Below are 22,468 nucleotides of genomic sequence, written 5' to 3'. Positions count from 1 at the left end.
TCACAGGCTTTTCCCTCCCCCACCCCCGTTCCCTTCTGAAACTATTGCCATAGACAACTGGACTAGCAGTATCTATTTTAGTTTATTTTAACATTATTTATTTTTCATTAAAAGCTTATTGATGTCATTAGAAGCATGTCTATTATTCAGATTTATTCGTCTACAGTTTCTTGTCTCCTCACTAATCCCTTACTTAAACAATGAATTTATGTTCGTTTTCTTCTAGTCCTCTAATGCCTCTGCTTATTCCTTGAGAAGCTATTAAAAACATCTCTATTACTGAGCAGACAGTCTCTTCTGTCATCACCTTAGGATTTTAGGGTGCATAACCCATATGGCTTTGGAGTTCGGCCTGTCTTTGAAAATGTTAACTTATGCAAGACTTGTCCTAGTATGATTCTTCATGTTCTCAATTGACTTTTAGGGAAAATGGATGCAGTCACGTGTTGACAGGGAAAGAGCTAGACTGCAAGTCAGCTCCCCCCCCTCCTTGTGAAGCATGGAGTGCATTCTCAACTATGCAGAATGATCTGGGGAAGGACATGGCTATAATCCCTTTAGTCTCCAGAAAATCTATTTTAGCATATGAGGCAGTGACAGGGAAATTGTTGCTAAAAAAAYATTAATTTTTTTTTATGCTCCTCTGCTTTTAAAGCACTTAAGGGAAGTCTTGTTCTCAATAAGACCACTTAAGGAAAAAAGTCCTGGTTCCATGAAGGGTTGTTTAGGTCCTCAGCTCCTGTGATTTATGAAAGTTATGAGTTAAATACTTAAAATTCTTTCGCAATGAATGGGAATAACCAGGGACCTCAGGATGATAGCCATTCCCAGCAGGGAATAAGTGTGCCAATCGACAGGAAACAACAAATAAAGGTTTGTCTGAGTTTTCTCACCAATAGCCCTGGGATTCTCCTTTATGCTCCATGGATGGCTTCTACATTGCATTTGATAAAATTTCATTTTCATTTGATAAAATGAATATTTTGCTGCAGGATTTGGGAAAAGAACCAGGTTTTCTCCTCTAACTGGAATGCCATAATAATTTTTTACGGAGTCAGGTGCTTCTCTGCTTGCCTTCATTAAAGTTATGCTAGAAAGACAAAAGTTTTGCTGATAGCTTGCTAATTAGGTCTCTCTTTTGAGAGCTTCAGTTTTTCTTCATTTTAGATTTTCCATTTCCTGCATAAGTGCTGAACATTGGATTAAGCAAAAGTCAAGGACCACAATCACTACCTGTTTGACATCATTCTTGAGTACTGTAACAGAACTTCCCAAATCCAGCAAGTTGTACTTGGCATCCACCCAGATCACTATCCAGTTTGCTTTTTTTTTTTGCGCCCCCTCCCCCCCAACTATTAGGCCCCCTCTCTGGAATCAGGTGATAAACTGCAAGAATGCCGTAACAGAAACATTTCTTGACCATTTATGCAAAACTGAGAAAATGAAAACTGCAAGTGCTGAGAGGGTGCTGGAGCAGAGGGAAAGATGGAGTTAGGAAGCTGCTGTARGCTTCTTAGGCTAAGGTGCTCTCCTATAAACATAAGGATACATTCCCATGTTATTGACTGAAGACTGACAAAACTACACACAAGAACTCAGCTGTTTCCTTGCCTTAAATTAATATGGGGTCTCTTGACTTACTCTGCAAATTTGTATGAAATAGAATGAGGACCCTGTTCAGAGAACAGAGTTAACTCCAGAGATATCCATTCTGCGGAGAGCATTTCACTAGAACAGTAATGAAGAAGAATAAAATTTAGGAAAAATGATAACTCTGATGAGCGTTCCCGTAAAGAGGTGCCACTAAATCACTTTCCTTCAGCAGAAGTAAAAGATTTCTTGGGTAAAATGCCTCAAACTCATCCCAAAATTTGTGTCTCAACACAAATTATCACATTGCAAACATTTGGTACATTGCAACATTAAAATAATTTAATGTATTCATGCTGTGCTATTAATGTTTTTATACTTTATCTGGGGGGGAGGGGGGAATCAAACTTTAAAAGGATCAAAAGTATGGAATTATCTATATCTTATGCATTACATAAAAGAAAAATACTTCCAAACAGTAAATATAATAAAATTTTGCTGAGATACATAAGTCATATGGTCAATGAAAAGCTAGGCCTCTGAACCAGAGCACAGAATATAGTAGGTGTATGCTTGTTTACATTTTAAGATCAAACTGAACTGAGGAAACAAATGAAATGATTCATTATTCAAAGAAGCTGAGCATATTTTAATTGAAGACAATTTAAGTTAATCCTTTCCATTTTGCACTGAAGCAGAGAAGCTTTAACTTGGCCAGTTATTCCACCTCAGCAGTGGAGACTAACACACCCAATGGAGGATAATAATTGCTTAAACCAGTCTGGCCGAATCTGAAAAAGCACCACGGTCTGTACATTTAGATTAAGCTCAGGATTTAAGGTCGATTCTCTGTCAATACAAATGTCATAATGCTGTATAATATAGCAATATGCCACCCTGATGAGTATCTACCTAGAAAGACTCCAACATTTCACTATGGTGTAGAATTGCCTCCTCTCCTCAGGAAGAGGGAGTCTCTGAAAATTTTTCCAGCAATCCAACGTGTATTTAAGAAAATGGTTGTAGGGAGCAAGTACTCTTCTGTCCACTGGTTTAGTCTGCACTCAGCTCATTAATACTAGTTTACATAATTTCCACGGGCTTCTACAAAGAATAGTTATCTTCTGCAAACATGGATATATTCATAGCAGACTGCTTCTAGACACTATGATGCCAAATTACTGAATTACATATAAGATCCATGATTAAAGGATAACACTGAATGAACTATATTTGAGGAAATATATTCCTGAACATTTCTAATTGCTTGRAATGCAATGTTAATTTCAATACACATGAAAGCGATATCATGAACTTTTTTTTTTTTTTTGAATGAAACCTTATGGCACTTGGTTCTGTTATAAAAACATAAAAATAAATAAAAATAAAAACAATATTTTGGTCATTATTCCCAAGAAGCTTGAGTTTTAAGAGGGTGCAGGGACAAAAATGGAGCCATCATGAAATAGTTGATATGGAATCGAGTCCTAAATAAAAATATTAGCTAAACAGGAAAACACAGTTTTGAATGTAAGAGCAAGTCAGCCACTTTACAGTGGCAAATTATAGGTACATCCAGCCTACTGTTTTTCACTTGGCAGTTTAAGAAGGCTAAAATGCTTAGACAGAAGGAACAGCTGTTGTCTGTCCACGAGGTGGCAGGAACACCGGTGTCTCAAGGCTAGGAGGAAGGCAGACCTTCTTGAGCACTCATCTCTCCCAGTCGAGCTCAGCCAGCGCTAGGTAACAGCAGTTGTAATGTTCTCGCCTGTCGTAGTCCCCCACCCCCTGCCTGACCCTTCTTCTATCCTAGCAGCCCTGATGTTTTACTTGCAGTGGCAGCACCTTCCAGACACAAGGACTGTCATATGTGCAGGGAAACATAAATGGGAAGAAGTTTCTTTTCCACAAAAATTTCTCTTCCAAGTTTTGAGGGTGAAAAATTGAAACCTTCAGCCGAAAGTCTGTTTTTAAATGGTTAGAGATCACACCACAGATCATTAGGATTCCCCAGGACACCAGGATTAACACTAACTCTGGAACTAATAGCCTTTACTAGCTATATTAAGAGTTAGTTTTGCTTTGCATTGAAAAGATGGCAATTCCAAACAGCAAAGGCTCCCCTAACGCTAGCCATAGGTTCAATATTGACTCAGAGGGAGATGTGCCAGCTGCTGAACCATTGACACTCTTTGCTGCAATGCCGTTTTCTTGGTAATGCTTGTAGGCCCACACACAGCTCTATTCACTCTACTTCAGATCTGACAAGACAATCAGCTCAGGGAAGAATGGGAAGGTAGCACCAGTGTCCTGTGCTGGGCAAAGGGGTTATAGATCTGGTAAGGTTCAGTCAGACCATCAGTGATGCTAAAGTCTCTTCTAGGTTCTCTTGTTGCATTCATTTGTCTTTGGCTAGGCTCTACACCTGTAACTTTCTAAAAAAAGAAACTTTTCCCTTCTCAAATTATAACTCTTAATTTTACATTTACACTGCTTTTTTGCAGCAGAATAAGGCCCATTCTAAATGTCTTTTTCCTTTTCAAGTAGTATTCTATCATGCTGTTAGGTAGCAGATCCTGGAAATCAGAGATCTTTTTGCAACATGCCTCATGCTCCTGAGAACTTTCAATATTAAATAATTAAATATTTCACCTATGTGTCACAGCATTTTCATTTAGGCTGTGCCAGGCTTAAGGAGAGTACTCATTCATCTTGAATGGCCTATTCATGAATTGCCAAAAAGAAAGAATTATGGGTTACATCTTACTTATGATACATGGAATTCTCTACTGTATCATTCTGGCTTTTTATTTTTACAGATGGAAAAAAGTATACAGTTTCCAAATAAGTCTTCCTAAATAAATCCCTGTGATAGGCTATAATAAAAAGTTGAGGTGGGAGAAAATAATATAAATGAATAATAAAAAAAGCTTTATGGCAAAAGAAAGGCGCAATAAATGTGCCTCTACAAAAATGATTGCTTCTGCAACCCCAAAATTAGGAAAAGCTAAGATAGAACACTTAATATAAAGAAAATAGAAACTTGACAAAACAGGGAACCATTTTTTATACCTCTCTAAATACTTGTTGTATGAATAAGCTAAAAGTTCTAGAGTGACCATGTAGCAAATCAGGCATTATATTCAGTATGCAGATAGAAAAGAGGCTAACATCAAATGATTAGTTTGCTTGCTATAAATGATGTGATCAATTCTAAACTTACATCTGTGCATACAGAAGGAAGATATTTTACAAAACAGTAAGGGTTTTACTGACCATTTTTGCTCTTATAATGTGTATCCTTCTAATTTGAATAGAAGATAAGAAAAGCATCATTATTGTTATCCAAACAATTCATCATTAAAAGTGTAGAATTTATTATTTGGGACATCATGCATCACATGATACTTCTGATTATGTCTAATCAAAATGCAGCAATGACACACTGCTTTCCTTTCCAAAGTATTTCTGCCAAGTTCATCTTCATCTACAACCACATCAGTTTGTAAACATTCAATTATTAACTCCCACATTATCAAAAAGCATTTTCATGTCTTGTGCAAACATGGGGCTTTTAGGGGATTCAACACATACAAACAAAAACTTGCACTGTTTCCTGTAAACTTATAATTTTAGAGAATGACAAATTGGGTCATAAATAATATTATTACAATATACAGGGTCAAGCCCCAAAACAATTATTTCATCAAAGAAATGAGCTCATACTTGATATAAGATCCATGATGTTAGTTTTCAGATCATAGGTTTTCAGTTACCATCTGTTTTCAGAAGAAAGAATATTTGCTTTCAAAGGGAATAACACTGATCATGGAAGTTTGTTTAACCACTGTAAATGGTGACTTTTTAATTCCCACATCATATTCTATATTTTTGTTCTCTACAGCAATCAGGGATTGGGATTTCCAGAAGAAAAACAATATGCTCATTCAGTCTTTGAGTCACAAGTCCTATTAAGTTGTCAAGCACTACCTGCTGGTTCTTGAGCACACTGAGAGAACATGACAATCAGTAATATGACTGCTAAAGACCTGAACAATAATGTCCCTAAAACGATCTTAATGTCCACAGGCCCATGATTTCATCTGCAAATGTCAGTCCTTTGCAGCCTCTCAATCACTGTCTTGAATATGGCAATTCTGATCTACAGAATCACAGAAATGTAGATTTGGAAAGAAGAGATCATCTAGTCCGGTTTCCCACACTGAGTCACAGGTTACTAAAGTATTCCTAACAAGTGCACAACCTACTCTTTAAAAACAAAACAAAAAACACTCCAACAAGAGATATTACAAACACCATATCTAGCCTTCTCCACTGTTTCTTTACCCTTATGYAGTTAGATAGTTTTTCCTAATACCAAGCCAAAATCTACTTCTTTGCAAATCGAGCCAATCCCTTCTCCTCTTTCCTCCAGTGGCAGAGAAGAACATATTGGAAAAAACAGTCATCATGACTCCTCCAGATTCTCTTTTCCAGATTAAACAAACCCAGGCCTTTTAACTTCTTTCATTGTTTTACACAGAAACTCCTGTTAATGAAGCCCAAAATAGGATTTGCATTTTTCCAGCATCTTCACATTGTTGTTCTATATTTAGTTTATGATCCTTTGGAAAACACGTAGGTCCTCTTAAGCTGTCTAACCAAACATTCCCCATTTTGAGTTCAGCAGAGAAAGTATGTGAACAAACGCAACTTCAGATGTCCTTTCAGTCTGCCTAATCTGTCAAAGTCATTTTCAGCCTACTCCTGCCTGCTTTCTGGCGTCTACAATCAAATTGTACATTCTTAGCTTGTTTTAGAAAATGTCAGGGAATCTCTCAAATATAATTCCCTATGTTCTTTATTTCCCCTTAAAAAAACTATTTTTGCCCTTCTTTTATCATCTTCTTCTCCCTACATCTTTCACAAGTTCTGAGGCCCAATTACTAAGAGTTTCAAGGATTACCTTATCTACTTCTTTAAGTTGCTCAAGAATAAGTCCTTGTCAACTTGAACATCTGTCTTGGCTAAATGTATTTTAATATGCACTGGTTTCAGCTCCCATCTACTCATTAAAAACAATTATTTGCTCAGACTAACTTTTCCTGTGAACACTGAAGCAAAGAAAATATCTCWTATCTCAACCTCTTTCTTGTCAAGACCCATATCAACATTTCAGTTTTTAAGTATTTTAAGTGTACTTTGTAGTACCTTAACATTCCCTTATATTCTTGGCTAGGGTGTTAGTCTTTGCTGGGTTTTAGTCTCTGCTCATTTCATAGCTCTTGTATAGTTTGTGCTCTTCTGTACTCATTCTTAGTTTTAATTCTACAGAAATTTTAGAGATTGTTGTATGATACACAAAAAAAACCCTTAACATGATATAAATAGGAATTTGGGTCAAACTTTGAGCTATTGCTCTTCAAAGTTCTTTATCTTTTGTTCCCATAACTGACAGTTCTAGATATACCAATATCACTTACCACATTCCAATTACATTTCTAGATTGATTCATATTTTAATGGATCTTTCTCTGGAGACCAATGCTCTGCAAATGCAACATCTCGGACTTAAAAAAAATTTTTCAACCATGCTATCAAATCTGATCACTTATTTAGATGTCTACATAAGTAGAAGTTTCAGTTTGAACATCTTGGGCTTGCTATATATGTAAATAAAGTTATGAAGAGACCGTGAAGAATGTCAGGAAAATTTTGTGATATGAGGTTATTTCCTTAATATTTACTACAATCAGCATTGCCATTCTCATCAATGCCATCTTTATTGATTTATTTGTGCCTTTAGATGCACTTAAATCATTCCCTTATATACTAAGTAAAAGCTGAATTCATCACTTGTCAGATTCACTGTCCTGAAATTAGCAAACAGACTTGTTTTCCAAGAATTGTTTCTCAGTCACAAGCAGTTTCTCTCTCCCTCCCTCCTGCTTTCCCCAGTAATTCCTTCTATTTCAAGATATCTGCCTGTTTCTCATTGCACAGTGATGACTACCTCTCAAAATGCTTTTCAGCACATGCACTCTTCTCATTAAACTGGGGATTATCTCCTTAAAGATACAGCAGATCTTAAGAAATTCCATTATACCAGAGCAGTATTCATATTTGTGCCTCAAAAAGCAGTTCCAAAGGCTGATTTTTTCCCCTTGCAAGTATTTCAGTTTCTTTATAGCCTTAAAGACATTCTGATTTCATGCGGAATTTTTCCTTTTTGTCATGTGTTGCTGGCTATTCAAATCTATCTACATGGTGTAAAGTATGATTAGTTCACAATTCAGCTATTAAAACTTTCTCATCTATTTTGATCCTGTCTTATTAATGAAATATGGCTCATGTGATCTTTCATTTTTCCCTTCCATGCCTCAGTCAGTCTCCTTCTAATAACTTCTGAACCAAAAATAGCCAGATTTGACTGAGGATACTGAAGTCTCCCAGACAACGAGTTTCTTCAGATTATTCAAAAACTGATTTCTGTGTAAATGAGAGTGACCTTTTTCTGTGCCCACACTGGGGGAATGGCAGCAGTCACAAGCTTAACCCTTTTTAAACATTAGGGACTTCAAACTGGAGTTCAGCATCCAGATACAAATCTTATTTCACTTCTCTCAAAGCTTTTGTTCCACTTTTCTCAAAACTGTCTGTAATTGATCCTCAGAAACTTTTTCCTCTCTTCTTGGTACTGTATTACCCACCTCTGACTTTTCTGTGTTACTGTATAAATGTGGTTTGTGTTTTGTGTCAGAATAATTTGGTCTTGAGAGCCTTTGTGATTCTCTTCCTTTTTTCCCTCGGAAAAAAGGAAAACACTCACAAAAACACCCTAGCAATTTCCATTACCTCAATGTCTGTAAACATGTTTCATTCATCTGCTGCAATTACCCTGTACAAAATCAGGTTTTAATAGAAAAGTTATTATCCCATCATTAATTAAAACCAACCTCCCAAAGTAAAATTCATGGAAAAAATTTTCACAATCTGAGGCTCATGTATTCTTTGTGTAGAACATTTTAAAAGTTTCAAGAATCTCACCACAACACTAAATCTACAGTTAGAAAGCATGTCCTCAGTCAAAAATAAGACTGAGCAGAGTAGTTGCATAAATTAAGTTAGGATATTCTTTGGAGAGCCGAAATCTGAATATCCAGGAGTAGGTATGAGGAGTCCTTTAGGATAGGCAGCTTTTGACTATTCTACCCTGTGAATAAAACTCCATTACAATTAGATTATTACAGAGGAAAGGGACCAGAAAATGTCACACTCCATGGGGGGTGACTCTAGCTCTCAACATGATTGTAGTTCAGACTTGTGACTTGTCCTGGGGAAGGGAAAAAACTACTTCTTCCACCACTGAAGAAACATCTCTTCAAAGTTCACCTAGATAGCTTTTCCTTTAGGAGTAGTTGGTTGGCCCAGGATGCTCAGCGGGCCAGAAGGCCTATGGACAGGCCTTTAATAACCGCCAGCTGGAAGGAGGTTTTAGCTGTCTGGTCATGCTCCTTGTCCAGATGTCTGGATGCAGTCTAACTGGGCCTGTTGGGTGTGGCTGAAATGCAAAACACCAGCTCTAAGACTAACGAACTTTGATCTAGCTGGACACTTTGTTTCAAAAGATGATTTCCTTTTATGCCACAGATGTACTCATGTAGTGGTAATTTTCAGAGGGTTCAGCTATGCCTTTCTTGCAAACCAAGGCGYGTAAGGGAAAAAAGGCATTGTATTTTTCCACCATCATTCTTCTCAAAGGCAAAACTTGATGAGTGTTGCTGGGTCAGGAGGAAGAACATACTCTTCCAACAGCATGGTCATCATGTTCATGGTCCCACATGCAAGCTTTTACTCTTCCTTACACCTAGCACTAGGAACTTCCCTTCCTCTGCATACTAGAGCGTGACAGGTTTTATATCTTTGCAGCTTTGCAAGAAGGGAGATATCTCTACCTTCTCCAGCTCCCTAGTTTGAACTGCAGTCACAGAGGGGCAGGTACAAGCCAGTCCTTATTATGCATCAGTTGGTATGTAATCTGCAAGCAAGTGCTCTAGCCTGTGCAGGCATAATCAATGAAAGAAAAAGAATGTAGTGTAATAACCCTACCAGAACTTGCTGGGCGCAAGTAAGGTTTGGGGCAAAATAGAGCCTCTTTTGTTTGGAAAACAGTGGAGTTTACACCTTTCTGCTCTTCAAGGAATGCCTAAATTAAACAAACGGCCTGATAGTAAGAAGCATAACTAGCAATGTCTTCTTATTGTGATGTGTGTTTCTCCCATGGAATAAGCAATCTGCAGTGCATAATTGCATCCTGCTCATATTCAGGGTTTTTTTTGTTTGTTTGTTTTTGTCTTCTTTGTATATGACTACAAGTGCGCAGGATTAAGATTGCAAAGATAGATTCTGGTATCCTCATTTCTGCTGAGAAGCACCTTGTTTAGCAAGGCCATACTCTGGCCCACAGAAGATTAATGTCAGAGATAAGTAGATGGTCTTAACAAGTCCTGTTCACCATCACAGTTACAGAATTTAATTGACAGAGGTCCAATTCTGTGATCAAACTTCAGAAGTCTGTCTCCAAACTTTTGATCCTGTCAAGTGTTAAATCCACCCAAGCAGCAGGTGATATCTCAATATTATCAATTGACTTAGAAAGGAATCTCTAAACCACTGACAAGTCTTCCCAGTAATCTTTTAAAAGGAGAAGATTTCAAACACTTAAACAGCATTTTGTAGTAACAAGTCCTTAGGAAAAAATAATAGTCCGTTGAAATAATCACAGAACATGGATGTAATAGTATGAAATTTTGCTATCCATTTTCACTCATTGCCTATTTAGATCCAAGATTTATAATGGAAAGGAGAGGAGGGGGATGGAGATGACAGAGAAAGGAAGATGGCTTTCATTTCAAGTATTTTAGCTTGCTTTAAGAAAGAAGAAAATCTCTGATTGACTTCCGTGTGAACAAGGCATGATCAAGAGATTTGGTATATAATACCTATATATATATATATATATATATATATATAAAATATAATATATATAATTATATATATATAATTATATATAATTATATATATATATATAAAATAACTTGGTATATAATACCAAGTTGGTATTAAACTAGTTCCACTGTTTTATCCTGATTAATACCTGGATATTCTCCAGTTAGAAGTCCAATAGGAAGCAAATTAGATAATTTTTGTTTTCCAGCAGATCCTCAAACATTACATATCATAATCATTGAAATATAAACCATTTGAAAATAAAGCTAATTTGGCCCAGGTGTCAAGAAATGAATAATATAAGGTTCAGACTATTTATATGGCAGATGACACATATTCCACAAAGTTTCACCCTGCCTCTGTAGGAAAATTATTTTAAGATTAAGATCCAAGGTGAATTTGAAATAAATTCTCCTGAATAACTCCACATGGCAATACTCTTCTAGAGACCAACTGCCTTGTCAATTAAGCTGCACAGAGACAAGGCATTCTGACATCAGAGCATGATCACTGATAGACTACTTCATCACAAAATATATCAGCGCTATCAGAATAGTTCCCTGAGAAATAAAGCTCTGATGTCCAGATTCATCTAAGACTTCAACTGAAGCATCAAAATTATGATCCTTGTAATCTTGAACTTCCCCGATAATCAGCAGAAAAAAAGGAGCAGGCACTTTCAAAGGCTAACTCATTTCTGAGGTGGACTGATATACCTCCATAGAGGTTTTCTATATAAATCATATAATTTTTGAAGGGTTCCAGATTAATGTTCACATTTTGACAGGGAATATAAATAGGGAAAGAAATCTGAAAAAGTTCAATTATAGTCACAAAATTTTAATGTTTAAAAAAAATTAAAAACATGAAAACAAACTTATTACTGTTTTTCAAACTTCAACTGCTTTTCCTGAAGTAAAAGATTATGTAGAGAGGCTCACTAGCATTTTTCCCAAATTCTAAGTAATCTTTCAGAATAAACTAGAACTGTGATTGAAACGGTGAAGTGATTTTACATCGACCTTCAAATTCCAAGTCTTCACTGAAACTTCCATCAAAAACTCAGTAAACCAGACAGCTCATTTTTCACAGATGCTTAAAAACTTTCAAAAGTTATAATTTCAAGTCTCTCAAATCTTAAAGACACAAAATTATCTTTCCAAGGCTCCTGCAATTCAATAGTTTACTTAAGTGAAAGTGTGGGTGCACCCAGTCATTCCGTCTATTCATTCCTCAGCTCAGGAAGTCATTGCTCATCCTTCAACCCTCGGATCAATCCAGTACTCACACATCTTCAGCTTCGCCACTGTTTATGCACTCTTTTGGCCTTCAGTTCAGTTCCATCCATAAACAGCCACTTCTGCTCCCTTAGGAGCTGCAGTAGTTTTTCCCTGTCTTCCCTCCACCCTGGAAAAGGACCAGCCGAGTTTGTTTTTCTCCTGTCTAGTTCCAAAGCTGTAGGGAAGGAGAGGAAAGGACTGAAAATAGCTGTTCCAGCATTTATATAGCAAAAAGAGCAAGGGAGAAAAAAAGGTTTCTTGTGAGAACTTTGTACAAGTCACTGAAAGGAAGGGGAATAAGAGTCCTGAGCGCCTTTTTTGTAGCAAGCTTTGATTAGCAGCTCTTCCATAGAAAGGAAGAAGGCAACCCCAGGGCTGATGTTCAGGAGAGGCTGAAATGCCTCTAATTACCAGGAGAATGTCCTCTAGCCAGGCAGAGCTCCAGGAACAGGTGATTTGGAGCACTACCTTAATTAAATTTAGGAGCAACTCTTTCTTAAAGCAATGGAAAGAAAGACTGGGTTTTACTTGTTTTCCTTTGCACTCTTATCAGCATGTAAAATGGATTTTTATATGAATCTTTGTATCTACTCAGGATTATTTTCTTAATGCTGCTTTATTCTACAAGACTTGTATCAGTTGTTGTACATGATAAGATCTGCTGCACATTTTCATTAGACCAAGAAACAGTTCAAACATAATTGTGATCAATTACTAAGACAAAGTTGAACTGCAATAACATACGTATTCACATTTTTAGCAAAAATAGCCTAGTGTTATAGAATCTATAGTGTTCTTGTCAGCTTGGTGTGACAGATGGAAAACAAGATGAAACTGAGTAAAATGTTGCATTATGACAATAATAATATCTTTACAAATATAGAACAGAAAATAAGAGGCTAAGTAGCATTTCTGGGGAAAAAAAAAACAAACAAAAAAAACAAGCAACAAAAACTTATCCGAACTTTGTAGCCAAATTACATTTTATTTAGTAAGCTAAATTTCTGTCTCACTTACAGCCATGCAAACCAGAAGTAAATCTGATATTTTGTGGAATTACAGCGGTAACATAGTGCAAGTCAGATGAAAATCAGGACCCATTTCATTTTAGTAGTATGAATTTGAGTATTTTCTTCAAATTCTGTAACACCATTACAATCCCATGTGAAAAGTCATCAGTTCTGAGACAATACAGCCATGAGTTTCTCCTCAGGTCTTATGTACAACTCAGAAAGGCCTTATACCTCTGCACCAGCTCTCTCTCAGAGCAGGATGTCACAATTCTCCACCACCATCCCTGGAAGCTGAGTTTCAGTCCTTGGTCAATCAGTCACATGACTTCAGTGGCCCACTGAGTACAGATTCCTCAAAGGCAAATGTTAGCCTACCAATGACTTATTTTCTTAATTATTCCCAGAACCTGGTAGAAGCAATCTGGGGATTACCACAGATCTATGAGCCTTAATTTGAAAACCACTTCTCTGAATCAAAGTGAAATAAATGACCACTTTTATTCACAGCAGAAATTAGCAAACAAACAAGGATCTTTTAAGAATATTACTTTACCCTTGCTTTCTATTAGTACCTTTTTTTTTCAGTTTTCTCATTACCATTATTAAGATAACTATAAAGAAATGATTTGACCTAAATCAAGTCCTTTGGTTTATTTGGTATTTCATTTTGATAACCAGAAGAATCAACTTTACACATTTACACATAAGCATGCAGGTTTTCTGCAATTTCTTAATTTTTAAAAGTTATGATGTTAATGTACAATAATGGCATATCCTATTTATTAGATAATTATTTTTATGTTTTTGTACCAAGATTTATTTGTGGAAATCATTAAAATGAAAATGTAGGCATTCACATAAAATCTTGAAAATTAGTACTCTAGAATGCTTTTATTGGCTAGGTAAAACTATGTAAAAAATGATGGGCACATTAATCAAAACATACTTAGCAATTAAGACTTATTGATGTTTTACGCAGAGTAACTATGTCTACCGGTTTCTGGGCATCACATTTGTCAATAYTTCAGAAGCAGTGACTCTTGGTCTTCCAGATCTAATTCTTTTTCGAAGACTGGAAAACAAGATGTCCTAATTTTTATCTTGTAAATAGTTTCTCAGCTTTGAAATAACTGATTATTGGAACTGAACTAAGCTGAATGAACTGAAATAAACTATTCTTGTGCATGAGCTGTCAAAAAAATGATGAAATTCTCAGACTATAAGTACAGTGTATTTAGTTTGTGTTTTCCAATTCAGTAATTACATTTTCTTAAAAAAAAGTGGTAGCATGTTACTACTTGAATATTGTTTCATTTTCAATTATTTTAATAATTATAATAAGCTTCAGCCCTAGCATAAGCTCAGTAATTTAAAATGTCATATTTACTATGTTCATTTTTAAAAATGTAAAAGCAGCATGTTATAGAACACAGGATTTTGGATTTATTTACCTCCCTATCGCATTATATTTTCACCTCCGTTTCCACCACCATTACATATTCACCTCCATTTTATTGGAATTTATAAAGTAGCAAACCTATTCTGATTTATGGGGAAAATGAGGTATGGGACTATGACATATGATTAAGTATAAAGTTAACAAATTACTGCCTTTTTTCTTTCTGACGTGGCTGACATGGGCTGAGGATTCTGCTAGGTTGGCTCTGCTCTATCCAAGTGCAGCAGTTTAAGATACCAGTTCCCCAGGCTGCCTGGCCCAGCCTCTGCTGTGGGTCACATCCAGAGTAAAAGGCCAGCAGAGGGGAACTTGTGCTGCACTTTAGCTGCATCCTTTCACACTCTGCTGCACTCACACAAACCGCCAGGTAAATTGGGTGCTAACGAAGAGTGCCTGACCTGGAGTAAGGGAAGYGGGGAGCACAAGATCGCTCCTGCCAGCTCTAGGGCAGCCGCAGTCCCTGGCAATAAGGCCAGACAGCCGAGGCTGTTAACATCTTAAGCAAGCAGCTGTTTGCTTCAGCGTGCAGCAGTCACCGTCCTCAGACCCTACAGCCGTTGTCCTTATGCAAGCAGTACTTTCTCATGCTGCCTTAACAGTTGCGTTCCATCATGTGTCCGTATGCTAAGCCTGGTTTAGATGGAAATTATCTACACAGACTCCAGCTAAACTGCTGGCAAACTTTAAGCTCAGTAAAATCCTTAAACAATCTGCCTTAGAATATTCATTTTTACATATTTGAAGCGGGCTGCTTGGGGAAAACAAACCTTTTGGATGGGGAGGGGGGCTGACCGCAAAGCAGAAAGCTGAAAGAAATAAAAAGGCCTATTTATAGAAGTTGCCAATTAATTCTTTTTTTCCTTGAAATCACTTTCCTGGAATTTTTTGTAAAATAATTTCATTTTCTTGATGAGTGGGAGGAATCAGAACAAAGCAAGAAAAGCAGGCAGCCTGTTTTTTAAATGAGTGTTTATATTTGTCCTTCTTGGACTTCTTTCCTAAAACACACCACGAAGAATATTCCTCCTCTTCTCCACAAACATGTCTCTTTCTTTCCCKCTCTTTCACTTTTTCCAGTGCTTTCTATAAGACTGGAATGGTATTTTGTATAGATGAGAACCAAAAAAAGGAAGAAGGAACTCATTGGTATACAATTAGACGAGGACATAAGAAATCTGGCTTTGATTTCTAGTTTTGCCACAGACTTTCTCTGACACTTTTGGTAAGTCATTTAATTTCTCTTCCATGGCCTCCCGTCTGTGAAATGCGGACAATCATTCTGTCTTGCCCAGATGGGTCTGTTGAGCAAAGCTACTTTCTGCTATCTATGGCTAATGACAATCACAACAAGATCCAACATTGGAAGAAATTTCCTGCTTTTTTTTTCTGATTTTGGAAAGATTCACTTACATTGACCTTCATAAAAGAAGTGTTACAGGAAGATATACTCTCCTGATTGTGTGTCTGTCTGGTGACAGTCATCACTTGTTCAGTTATGACCACTTGGAACCAGACTGGATGATGACTGCTTCATATGGGCACTACTGTATTTGCAGATTTGCCAGGCCAAAGTTTTATCACTGAAGGGGATATACTTAGTGATTCTTTCAACAAAATAGTGATGATATGCTTCCCACACATACACTATATGCTGCCTTCTTAGTAGTTTTTCAGGATGAATGTTCTAGCTCTCTTTTTCAAACACAGCATGAGGCAAGGAAGCTTAAAGCCCAGGAACAACTCCAGCTCTAAACAAACCTGACAGCCAGGAAGTCCATGAGGTCATTCACCTGTTTAGAAAGGTGTCTGGGAGACAGTCGAGGATAGAGTAAAGTCAAACCTTAACTGCAACATAGCACGAAACTCCAGGGTCAAAGCCCAACTTGGGCACTCATTAAGACATATGGCAGACCAGGTTATGTAGCAACTGAAGATATCAAAACCATGATTCAACCCAAACAGAGAATTCGGGTATGAATCTATCAGCCCAGCTGATGGCTGAGGAAGTGGGAGGTGGGAAGAAAGGATGCAAAGTAACTCATTCTTTTTCACAGCTATACCATAGGTTTTATTTAGATATCATGTCATTGTCCCTTCTCAAACTCACATTTCCAATAAGTTATTAGAGTCCTACAGCAACCATGGCAAATGTGTCCTCTGACTGTAAACTTACTGCTAGACACTGAAATATCCAAATTAAACTTTTCATTTCTTTCTTGCACTGTATAAAAAATGGGGATAATTATATTTATATTGAGCCTTTGGAGTGCTTATTAAAAGAAGAAATTTTTCTCAGTATCCAGAACTATAATTACATCAAAATGGTATTATGTGACCTTTAAGAAATTTGTCAAAGGCCCATGTTCTATTTTTTCTCATATTAAGTTTGCTTTTTCCCATCATGTCACTAGAAAGTAATGTTACACCAAACAGAATGTTGTAATGTCATTTATGACTGTGCTGTAACAGCACTCAGCTAACCTGATGAAATGCTGAAGAAGGCAGTTTATTACATTTCCATTGTCTGGGTGTCGTGTTCTAGTTGATTATCTACATTTACAAATATGCTGTGAAAGTGGTAAGAAGTTTTGGAAACTCAGATTGCATATAATAAAACAGTCTGCACATTTACTTTCCACTTCTTATTTACCTGCCTGCATTTGTTATGGCATTCTGTGTATAAATTTAGTTAACTTGGTCTTGTTAAGGCCAAAAGACAAAGGGGAAGAATTGTATTTTGAATCAGCATGACATAAATGAATTTCTCAATTAGGAAATTTTCTCATGAGTTGTATTTTTACATTTTTCTAAACACAGTTTTGCCATGAAGAAATTACATTTTATACTTCTAATAGGGAAAACAACAATGTTGTTGAAGTCCGGCCTTCACTACTCTTTCCTTCATCCCATTTTGTTTTTATAGCGTGACAATTATTTTTCGGCCACTGCTTAAGAGAATCTCTCTGAAGCACAATGTTACTGGGTTATCAGCCCAGCTGTGGGAAACATTTGACAGAGCAGTGGACAATACACATATATTGGGCCTTTTATACATATTTTTACATACTTAAAAGTTTGGCTTATAATTGCAGAATTAGATTCTTCTTTAGGAGCCAGCCAGGTAGGATAAGCCGTGCTTGAGGATCAGTATTCCAATCTTGCAATGCAATTTAATGGTACGTGCAGGTCAATAGAACTTCTCTTTCCATTTTTCTTCCTTTTGCTTCTCTCCCAAGCAAAAACAGAACCAAAAAGCTTATGAAGCTACTGAAGTCAACAAAGACTTCCAGCAATGCCAAAATGAACTTCTGTTCTTCTTCATCTGCGCATTGAAAAGCCCTCCCGTAAGCAGATGCAAACTTAAGACTATTATTTTGAGAGAAGTTCATTTTGGCATTGCTGGAAGTCTTTGTTGACTTCAGTAGTTTCATAAGCTTTTTGGGAGTAGACGTGTCTGGTGGTTAGGGCTAGCCTATTGAGCCTCTAATCCCTTCACAGACCTTAGCCTGTGATGCAGCTAAATCACTACACATAGGTCAGCTTTTAAATTAAAGAGAGCTAGCAATTCTATTAGTACTGCACTTAAATGTAGAGCTTCTACTTTTTCTTTGGACCCAATGAGGAGTTGGAATATTTGTGCAGATGGTCACAAACACAGATTACAGCAAGTTAAGAAATCATCATCTCTTACCTGAGAAAGAGAAGACGGCTGAGTAGTCTCCCAGCCTGTTGCAATCTGAAGAAAAATGTTTTGATTAATCACCAAGATAAAGTGATAATTTCCACATTAGGGATGGCATACACTGCTGACTGTGTAACCTTGAACACATGAGACTGAGTGGAGTGAACAAATTGATGACAGTAAATGTACCAGAGAAGAATGTCCTAGATATTGATCCAATTTCAGGGTTGTTTGTTTGCCTTTAAGTATTGATTTATTGATGAACTTATGATGAATGTGATCACAATTGAATATTACTGGCTAATTGCTACTGATCATATGTAGACCTGGATAAACTCTGTCCAAAATCTGATAAACTTTGCCCKTCTTTCAATTTGTAACCTGTGAACAAAGTAATTTAGATTAGGTGGGGCAACAAATATTTGAGTCTACAGGCTTCTGTCAAATTAATTGATGCAACTCGGCTTGAGTTTTCAAATAGTAGCAATTAATTCATATAACTATGCAATGGGTCACATAAGTCACATGCTTTTTTTCTGTTCCTGAACCAATGTCTTACAAGTGCAGCTTTGCAGAAAGTGAGATTTTACTTCTGGAGAACACTTTCATATAAACTTTTTGTTTGCCAAATATTTATCAGGAAAATTCTCATTTTTCATAAAATTATTAAAAGCTGAGATAGTTTGGGTAAAAATATAGATTTCCGTTTCACAGTGAAAATTTGAAATTACTATAAATTGATTAACAGCAAGTTTTGATGGAAGTATGTTCATTATGGTTCTTGTTTAGTCATAAATCTTTCTGTTTCTCTAAAAATATAATCAAAGAAAAGTATGATTATTCAAATTACTGTGGAAAAAAATGTCAGTAATATAATCAAATGCAATTTTTTGTGTGAATGAATGAGTGTGATGGTTACACGCAGGAATCATTCATAGGCAATCACTGACATCAGATTATATTTTGTTTCCAAACAAATGTAATCCCATATAAAGAGATTAACATGTTAGTGTATTCTTAGCTTTTGAGAAAGATGTGATACTAAGATGCAACAGTCAAAATTTTATTGTTTCCATGTTATCCTACACATAAAAATCAATAGACTTGAAATCAGCAGGAGCTAACTTTTGTATCAAGTTTATATCAAGAGATTTTGGGAATTCTGTTCTCTGAAGTAGTACTGACTCTGTTGTTTGAGCTAATAACTAATATCCCTTTTGCTAATTCATTCCAAAATGAAATCTGCTTTTGCAGCTGTCTCATGTTAACTCAAAATTTGTTATCCAGTTTAAGCATAAAGAGCTTTCTACCTAGCCAGTTATTCCTCTTTGTCTTTTGCACTTGAGTTCTCCTAAACAGATATGTTTTTCTCTTATTTTAGTTAGTTTTACCTACATAATTTCAAACTCTCTTTCCAGCTAGCCAGCAGTGCATTTAATGTTTATTATGTCTTCTGATGTTCTTGGAATCTCTCCTAGCATAATGATATCTATAAAATTCTTAAGTATAGTATTCTATAGTATAGTTGAGTTCATCATTCAAACCGTTAGCAAAAATACCAAACAGATTTATGTTCAGGGCAGATCCTTGCCCATTGAAATGTCCTCCCCATTTGGTAGCAAAGCACTGACAACTACTCATTGAGAGACAGAGAGAGAACGAGAGAGGTGCAGTGTGCACAAATTACATTCTATTGTAATTAAACTCAATTTTGTTGCAATTAAAAATTTAGATTACATTCCCTTAGTGTGCTTATGGCACTCTTGTTCAAATCAAAAGTGGGGAGGTCACTGAAGAATCCAGTTTTCAGTATTTCAATATTGAACCACTATTCTGACTCGCTGCTGCAGTAAGCCACTGTACAACCTTTCATTGTCTCTCCTTACCATCATGCCCCATCAGCCTCTCTCCTGCTGTAATACTTCCCTATTTGACATTATGTTCTGATTTGATCCAATCTGTTCTTTACAATCTTAGCCAGGTTTTATCATGTCCTCTTTGGATAATTTCAAGTTGCTTGTTTAACGRTTTGCTCTAGTGTCTTTTATCAAAGTCTGTTTGTCTGAGCTATAATTCCCCACTTTCTTTTAATTCTCTCTCTCTTTTAAAAAACTGGTACTATATTTGCTTTCTCCAATTATCTGTGACCATACTAATCTTCCATTAGCCCATAAAGGTATTTATTAGTGGTTTCTGGATTACATCAACTTGTTTTTTCAAGTGTGTTCTAGAATTTATTCCGGGAAGTGTTAGTGATCTATATATCTGCATCATAACTAAATGGTCTTTCAACTGTTCCATTTCCAGCAATTATATTTCATTTTTAAAATTACTTGTGTTAAATAATTGGTCACATTCTTTTTGATCTGTGAAGACAAAAGAAAAAAAAAGAATGGACTGCCTCTGCCTTCTCTGTATCACCCGTTATTTTTTCTTTCCTATTGAATAATGGGTCTGTATTTTATTTAGTCTGCTTCTAGTGCACTTACAGAACCCTTGCCTGTTGCTTTTTATTGCCCTTTCTAATGAAATTTGCTTTGTCTTTTGTCTTTCATGTTTTTCCTCACCATGATTGTGCTATTTCTTCATACTCAGTCATAGTTTTATAAATAATTTATATTTTGAGGTCCATAATAAAAAGCTTTCCAACAGTATATTTCATCTCTTTTCTCTACATTGGGAGGGCTTGTCACTGGGATCAATAGTATCTTCATTCCCTTATCACTTACATTATCTTCTCTATTCTCTAGTTGTTCACTATGTTGAGTCTGCTTTTCCGAAGTAATTATTCTTGTTCTGCTGTTCTTGTTCCTTCCTTATACTAGGGTAGCAAAGTCTTTTTTATTATTGCTATTATTTTGATAATTCCTAACCCATTGAACTTTCCATCATAAGCTTTTTCTAACTTTTCACTCTTACAAACACCCGAAGAACATAACTGCCAAAATTCAGAAATGTTTCAACTGCCTTGCTGACCATCAGCTGAACTTACATACCTAGAAGACCCTCACTTATCTAGCCAGGGACTGCAGAATATGGTACACTGGTCTGCAGCTGTTCATCACAGGGAGAAGTCATGAATGTGTAATTACAACGTGCATCATATCGAGACTATTACTAACCACTACAATTGTTACTGGTGTTAAGCACATTGAATCACTTGCGGTTCTTTGCGGAGGCATAACTCTGAAATTATTTCCATTTTCAGATCTGCAGGATTTTGATATGACACTGCCTGTGTCAATGTGCAGCCAATATTCACAAACAGGCCCCAAACTGTGTGGACAAGTATAAATGATGGTGACAACCATGATGCACATCCCTGAAGAACGTACTCGTTCCTGAGAGAAAAGTGTTGTCTGACCTCAAGAATCATTTCTTTTAGTATTGTCCCAATTCTAGTCCTTTGTTGAAGTTATTATGGACTTTTGTGATGGGTGTGAATGCAGCCTTTCTGTAATGTTTTGAATTTCATCTCAAGGCAGGCTTTTGCCAAGAAGACAGGTCTCCCAAGAGAACAATTTTACTTACCTCCTTGTCTAGGAGAGGATCCTCTGACCAGCATCATCCTTTTTTTTTTTTCATAGAGTAATCCTGTCTACCTTTCACAATTAATGCAGGCTGTATTTTCTGCAGGTAATGGAAGGAGCCTGTATTCAGGCGTATAGAGTCAAACACCTGTTGGTTAGAGGTCAGGTCTTTTGATGTGTGTAAGAAAAAGGAGAGCTAAGAGCCATGCTGGTATTTTCTACATACTAGAGGTTATTTCCTTCCACTCATCTCCCTCCAAAAAAAACCAACAGTAATCAAGCATGCCCTCCTCTCTTTCTATCAATGAACTCATCTTGCTGTTTCRTAACTGTGTTAGTTTCACCAGTCATGTGTTACGTGGGGCGACAGACAGTTCAAAGGGGCTGTACACCTCAGATTGCTTTTTTTCCTAAGGTATTGCCCCGGCAGTCACAGAAAGGCAAAAGGCAGAGGGGACGATCCAGAGCATGTACCCATTAACTATGTGTTGTATTGCAGAAAACTTGTACACGCATTAACAAGACTACCAAAATTTTTGCATGATAGCATATTTATCACATGCAGTAATATATACATTTTATGAGATTGTTCTAATTAAAGCATTTGTCTTTTCATATATATATAGGCTATATATTCATATATATAGCCTATTTTATAGACTTTGTAAAATTTCTTTTACACGTGAAAAACTTTGACCTCTTTCATGATGAAAGGTTTTTTAATTTTTAACCTATTTAGGTTTAATCTTTTAACCTTTTTAACCTTTTTAGGTTGCTTTTATTAATTCCTTACTACTTATATTATTATGTAAGCAGCGGAGAAGTAGTGAAAACATAACTTAAAGCTATGCACACATTACCAAGTAGTCTGTCACACACTAGAAAGCTTGCCCAAAATGGGAGAAA

The sequence above is a fragment of the Apteryx rowi genome, unplaced genomic scaffold (assembly GCF_003343035.1).
Source record: "Apteryx rowi isolate R43461 unplaced genomic scaffold, aptRow1 scaffold_204, whole genome shotgun sequence".
NCBI lineage: Eukaryota > Metazoa > Chordata > Aves > Apterygiformes > Apterygidae > Apteryx > Apteryx rowi.
Note: the sequence above shows the minus strand (reverse complement) of the source record.